The sequence below is a fragment of the Brassica napus genome, chromosome A6 (genome assembly GCF_020379485.1).
Source record: "Brassica napus cultivar Da-Ae chromosome A6, Da-Ae, whole genome shotgun sequence".
In the NCBI taxonomy this organism is placed as follows: Eukaryota; Viridiplantae; Streptophyta; class Magnoliopsida; order Brassicales; family Brassicaceae; genus Brassica; species Brassica napus.
This window is the reverse complement of record NC_063439.1, coordinates 19580798-19588267: the sequence shown is the minus strand read 5'-3', so window position 1 is coordinate 19588267 and position 7470 is coordinate 19580798. Positions and strand designations below refer to the sequence as shown.

At 29.3% G+C, this 7470-nt stretch overlaps 1 long non-coding RNA gene across 4 annotated transcripts; it reads right to left on the bottom strand.

The window, feature by feature from the left end:
• Window positions 1–2638: 2638 nt before the first annotated feature.
• On the bottom strand, window positions 2639–5041 carry LOC106365313. 4 transcript variants are annotated; one of them, XR_007314393.1, is made up of 6 exons: window positions 4537–5041; window positions 4398–4451; window positions 3824–4138; window positions 3421–3739; window positions 3090–3315; window positions 2639–2983 (listed from the first exon to the last, which is right to left on the bottom strand). It is a non-coding gene; the product is annotated as an uncharacterized LOC106365313 (long non-coding RNA). The 4 variants fall into 4 exon arrangements; XR_007314392.1 differs by having other exon boundaries at window positions 3090–3739; window positions 3824–3951; window positions 4024–4138; window positions 4537–5035; XR_007314390.1 differs by having other exon boundaries at window positions 3090–3739; window positions 4537–5026.
• Between the last annotated feature and the right edge of the window lie 2429 nt (window positions 5042–7470).

Genomic DNA, 7470 nt, shown 5'->3' with positions numbered 1-7470 from the left:
TAATATTATCACCTTATTTCTGGTAGGAGATATCTTCCCGTTTTTTCAACAATAAACTCCAAATATTCTTGATTTTAATTTTAATAACTCTTTCTGTCTATTTAACATAATTTCATTTTCGTCTTCATCGATCTGATTTGTTTAATGTTACAGCTGACATATTCAATTTAATAAGGTTCTTCAAAGATATGGAAGCTCAGACTTAAGAGATTTAAACCATGATTAACTTCAATTTCTTAACTGGAGTTATTAGCTTTAGTTAAGAGACGGTTTTTAGTTTTTTTTTAGATTTTAACTAAGAAAAGCTAAGAATCATCTCTTAAATAAGAGATATAAGAGCCGTCTTTTATACGAAAAGTGTAAAAAAAAATTAAATCATAAGTTAAGAACCCCGGTTAAGAAACATGGGTTAATCAGCTCTGAGGCACCTCGTCACGATAAGTCGATAACAAAAAGCATATTACTATAATTGTCTTTTTGTTGTATAGAGATAAAACGGAGAAGACAAAAGCAGATGACAATATATTAATTTATAAGATAAGGCGATATATTATAATTTTATCGTTAATGCAATGTACCAATTTGATCACTGCGCTCTGATTCTTATCATCACTAATTAATTATAATAAGTAACCGATAAATTTATATGCTCAATAAGGATTAGTTATCGACTTGAATAAAAAGAACAAAAGACAAATGTCTATATATACCACTACTGATATATATATATATATATATATATATATATATATATATATATATATATAATAATTGATTATTTCGTATTTATGCACATTAAATAAATAAATAATAATAATTTATTTAAAATAATAGTACTTATTATCTAAAATTTTTGTGTATCAATTATTTAGTCAGTTTAGTTATCATTTGAATATATTAAATTATATCTATTTTTCGAATTAAACTATTCTTTTGTTGAAATATCTTAGATTTTTGATTAGTTTTATTAGTTTCATTTAATACTGATTTATAGTCTTAGATTACCAAATATCATTTAGTAAAATTATGCATAATTTGATATAGTTTATTTTGAAAAATAAACTAAAGTGCAATCGATTAAGAGTTATACTAAATGAAATAATATTTTTTTTGAAAATTCATGTACATGTATAAATTTTACAAAATAACTCATTTATATGCTTTAAGTTGTTTTATATTTATATGTATAAAAATCAATAAAATATTTTATAGATAATTATATATTGCCATTCTTGTTAAACTTTGATTTTGAGTATAAGAATATGAATTAGTTCGATTAATATTGTGATTATATTAACATACGTCTATTCATCCAAATTGAACTATAATCATTTTCAGTTATATTTAGAATAAAAGCATATTAAACTATTTAGAATAAATATTTTTTTTTTGAAAAAGAGAATAAATATATATTACTTATTATATTTCTAATTATAATAAAATATTTTGGTAAAAATATGTTGTTTGAAATTATGTTTTGAAAAAGATATTTTAAAATAAATTATCTGAATATTTTAAGACAAGTTACTAATATTTTTGTTTTTATATCTCCTTGTTCTGGATATAACCTTATATATATTAATCATATGGATCATTAAATTAGTATACAGTTTTTGCTTTAGTTATAAACCATCCCTTTGTATTTATTTTTTTTCTCATGCACCTGTAGATCAATGGGTTTTTTTTGTTAACCTAAAATAATTAAATAAAGTTAAAAGTCATCCCACTAGTACTATTAGAAAAGATCTACTAAAAACAAGAGTCTAGAGCAAATGGCATGAAAAAAAAAACAAATCATATAATGACAAGAGCATCCTACTTTTTTTTCTCTTTTAGCAGTGTATGTGTGGGCCGACAATAAGTGTGGCAACTCATTTTCCATCTTCTTTTTCCATTTTCGTACAATCTTTTAATTATACTAGAGATTTTCCTGGGCTACGCCCAGTTTTTTCGTATATATAAATTGAATTTTGATGAATGGTTTTGTTTTAGTATTTAAATAAAAAAAATAAGTGTTTATTTGTTGATTTTCTCACACTTTTGCTGCAAGTTAAAGTCCTGTAAATTATGTATATTGGTCAAGTTCATTTGACAAATCCTCCAGTCTGAATTTTACCGATTTGGACCACTCATCTACTCTTGGTGTGAGCTGTTGAAGGCTGCAAAACATGAAATGGACTGTTGGTAGAGCAAATGGTTTTATTTCATCTGTTTATTTTAGCAAAGATATAATTTAAAAATAGTTTATTGTTGAGAAAAAAGAAGAAGAAATAGTTTACAAATAAACTAATATGAATAATGAATTTTTGAAGTCTATTAGTTGAATTGGTTATTATTTAATTGAAAGTGTTTTAGTTACTGATAAAATTTATTTATAAATCTATGTACTTTATTTTCTTTAAATTTAACTACGTTTTCTTGTTAATATTTTATCCTTAACAACTTGATTATTTTTGGTTTAGTTTTATTTTATTTATTTATTGTGTATTATTACATATTCTTCTAACCATACTGTGGAAGGTAAATATGATTCACAAGTTAGTTCAAACTCAGATTTTTTGTTTTTAATGTTTTAATGTTTTTAGACTAAGAATTTATATCGAATCTGTAAGTTATTGTATGTTACAACAATTATCTTACAGAATATTTATGATAATATCTTAGCTTTTTGTTTTTCCATTGACTATATATTATCTTTTCATATGTTTATATTTGCGGCTTATAGGTTGGAGTAATGAGACAATATTACATACGTCTTATTTCATTTAGCTAAGTTAGGCCTCTGTTATTAGTTTATTGCAGTCGAAACTCTGTCTCGTGACTGCCAGACTGCCATAGTGTCGTTAGAAATAAAGCTTTGCCTCTCCTTGTAATGCTTCCAGGATACATATGTCTACTGTTCAGACATCATGACGATAGAAAACATTAGTATCACTGGACGTAAGATGAACTCAAATCCATAATGCTCCACCTCCAGAAAAATCTACAACTCACGATACATAGCTTTGCTTATCTCCAAGCCACAAACAGAAAAACAGTATGAAGAGTATACATAAACATCAGAGAAACATTGTCGAATTAGTACTTACCTTTAGTCTGTACTCTGTAGCAACTGTCGAATTTTGATATAGGTTTTTACACCTTCTGTAGGTAACAAAGCCTCTTTCAAATGTGTGATGCTATCTTTGACAGAGTATGCATAAGATTTTCTCCGTTAACAATGGTATTAGAAATCTAGAAAGATAAGATTGACATCTTATTCCCCCTTTTATCATTGTTGCAGAAGGAAATCTCCCATATAAAACCCTCAATGACCTGCAATATGACAGGAAAATATATATATTTAAGGCAATAGCAAAAGAATATAAACTAAGAGTCAAATACATAAGCTGGTCTGGTGTGGGAGACACACTCGATAACCTGCAACATGACACTCGATAAACCAAACTACCAAACTGAGTGGCTACGTGAGTTATATATGATCGTGAGAAACTAATTCTGGAGTGGAAAGAATCTAATTGGGAGCTCCTTATCAACTCTTCTTCCAAAATATGATTCTGGACTCAGCTGAAACCAAGGTAGTTCTTTCAAAACTACCACGATTCCCAAGTGTTCTAAGAGATGAAATTTTCATTCAACCACTGGTTTTAGCAGTTTTAGGAGCTTTTGTGGTGTTGTGTTCCTTAAGCTTGATGGGTTGACAAAAAGGAAACCGGAGCCTGGGGGTCGAAAGAACCACCTGTGATAGAATTCTAACAATCAGCACACAAAAAAAAAGTACAATCTGAAATAAAGATACAGCGAATTCTGAAGTTGTACTCACATGGAATCAAAGGGTCCGATGGGATCGACAAAACATTTGAAACTCGTCTCGAGAAAGAAGTCAATATGAGGAACCTTTCTCTGTTTTTTTTACCAATGTACTTGAGTCTTCTATCATTTCCTTTAAAACTATTACGCACTTACACAGATGAAGGAACACTGCAGATGAATATAATGGAAAGTAACAAAAAGATAACTTACTTGTTCGGAATTATCATTTCATCATATCTATGAGACATTTTCTCTTCCATGAAAACCCCAGCAGACTCCTTTCCAGCTGGTGTAGTAATGATCAAGAAGTGACGTCTTGTTTCCCCTGTATTTCCAAGTAAATATGATAACAAATTAAAACCACAGGTAAACCATTTCGAAGAAGTAGAAATTACCCTTTTCTGTTGACATAATTTATAGTTCAACTCTCCACACCAAATTTTCTCATATTCACCCATTAATTTGATAAATATCTTGCAGAAACTCATACTCTAACTGTCACACCATAAAGTATCATTTACCGTATCCCCCCTAAATTGAGAGGTTCAGGAAATGAAAAAATAAAAGAGCAAAAGATTATTTACCTAAGCTTCTCATTAGTGAGCTTCATCCTCCTGTAATCCCACTTCATGATTGAGCTGCAAGAATACATAGAATCAAAATTAACGTATTATCAAGATGAGAGATCTTTGTAAAACTACGAATTTGAAAAAATCTTTTAACCTAAGTAACATGGCAGAGACACAGAGACGGATGGTGGAGTGTTCCTGGACGGCATGGTTACAGAAACCAATAGGGCGTGGTTCTGGAGAGATCGCCACTGATGTTGTGATTATTTGGTTTTCCTGAGTTTGGTGAAGGTGAAGAAAGGAAAGAGATAATATATATAGGGAATCGAGTTCATGATGTGGGACTGTTTTTTTTTTGCTAACATTTGGATGAGGGAAGACTGTTGAAGTTAAGCTGATGATTTATGACTAATGGTTGTGGGAGCGAGATGTTGAATGGAAGAATCTGAGGAGATGGTAACAGTAGCTTAGCTCCGATTAGAAGGAAGACGATTAGAAGGAAGAGAATGAAGATGATGCGGCGTTAGAGATAAATTAAATATGAAAAGGCCAAGTAAATTAGGTTTGATATATGGTAACGGCGGTGAAAGATGAAGCAAATACGTCGTTTAGGTTGATTTGGGTGACATGGCCTAATTCAATACTGTGATAGGTTGATTTAATTTACATACGTGGATAGGCTGGCTGATGCTTATATATCCCTTTTAATATTAGTTAGATATAACTCCTGAATTAATAAAAGGGAAAAAATAGCATTTCACAAAAGGAATTTAATTATTAAAAATTGGTAGATTATGCATCAAATTAAGTATTACTGTTTGTATTAATTAATTTATGTGATGGATTTATACACTAATTCATCACTGTTATTTTGATTTGAGATAAAATTCTAAAAAATTATTATGTTATGGGCCTGTGGGCCTGGAAGTAACTGAGTCACAAAGACGTAGGAAAGCCGTAGGGGTGATAAAGTGGGCCCATATCCACGACCGAAAGTATGTTGAAAGGAGCGATACCGTTAGGCTTTGGCAGTTTTTTCCGTTTACCTGTCTATTTACTCTCGTCTTTGTTCATCATCTTTTATTTACTTCACAAATCGCGAGTATTCCGAATAAATCTGGAGGTATATATACGCACGTCGAAAGTAAAATATAGTTCAAAAGAGAGTTAAATCATACAATAATATGAATATAATTCCTTATATTCCATGTTTTTTCCTCCTCATTCTTATTCCACGTGGTGATAGGGAACTGTTATGGTCCAAGAATAATTATACATTTCTTTTTTTTAACGACTTCAATTCATAAATGAAAAACCCCAGGGGGAGAGTGAGAATACATTTCAAAAAAATATATATATATATATATATATATATATATATATATATATATATATATATATATATATATATATATATATATATATATATATATTTTCATTTCAAAATATATTAAATTTTTATCGACATTAATATCAAGTTTTTTTCATTCATTGTGAAGTCTGTTAGGATTATATATACTGTAAGTGATTTTATTGGTGTGCATGTTTCCTATTTATCGATAACGTACACCGACCGATTCGATATAAAACTTGAAAATTTGTAGATACGTCGATGAAAAGTTACTTTCTAGTGTATAATAACTGTTATTATTCTTTAGTAGGTTTTTAAAAGTAATTAATTCAAAACATACTTTTATTAAATACAATTTCATAATTTTCTATAAATATCAGTTACAAAAAAAAAATTCCTATAAAAATTCTTTTATTGATTACATGAAAATGGAGGACTGAAACGTGTTAGCTCCGCAATGCTTCGACAGAAAAAGAAAAGATAGGAAATCGATGAGAAACACATCAAACAAACGACGTCGAATAAGCTTCTTTACATGTAATCACACTCTCATTTCTTACTTCACTACAACTCTTTACAGCTCATTTCTTCCACTTTCCTCTAATTTTCCTGAAATCATATCAATACTTGACAAAATATGCCAAAAACCTCATGTCATTTTACACACGTTGAATGTCCGCAACTGATACTGACCCTCTATTATTTCCACTAATTGTAAGCTTTCCATTCAACATATATGCTTTATACAATGAAATCTCTATAAATTAATAATGTTAGAAATATATCAAAATTATTTTTTTTTAATTTATAGAAATATTAATTTATTGAATCAAAAACTCAATTTGAGACTATAAATTATATTATTTATAGAGATTTTTAGTGTATATTAATTTATAGAGTATTAATTTAAAAATGTTATACTGTATATGTTCTAGAAAATTGTTTTGCACACTTCCGTAGAACAAATGTTTTACGCCATGTCTTCGGTATTAGTGCCGGCTGATCCCCTAGGAGGATTATTCGGCCGAAGACCTAATACACTTGTTTAATTGTTTTGCATTTTAATTTACCAAAAACAAGTTGATACTAGTTGATTCTTAACAATATGTACTACAATATCTCATTCTATTATGATTTAAAAATTTTGATTTAGAAAGTAATAATATTCTAATTTAAAACTACTTTCTTGATATCGACTCACTGGAATATTTTGTTTGGATTTTACGGCAATAGAACTTGGATATGAAATTTAAACAAACCAAAGTATCGTAATAACTGTGGATTTTATCTCAGTTATGAAAACAAGTTTATCAACAAAAAGCAATAAAGAATAAATTAGTTCATGATGTAGTTTAATAATCGATTTCTTTTACATTGTAAGTTTTTTTTTTTTAATCATGATTTGGTATTCCAAACGTTTTAAGTGAGAAAGTTCTTTGATAATTAAGCTCCGAAAATTAGTATGGGTCTCTCATTCCACCAAAATAAAAAGTTATCAGAACGAGAAAAGAAACCTAGATAGAAAGTGTTTAGCTTACTGATGAGGTCAATCGGGGGAGACCGAGCATGTGGACTTGGTGCGTGCACGTACGATGAATGCATGATTTACTATTCTTTTATTTTGCTTAATTGTTTATGGTTTACCTTTTTCCCTTCACCCCTTGTATGCACCGGAAAGAAAACTATTCAGCCGACCACTAGAGAGGGTCTGTGTTCAATAGGGACACGTACCGAAGT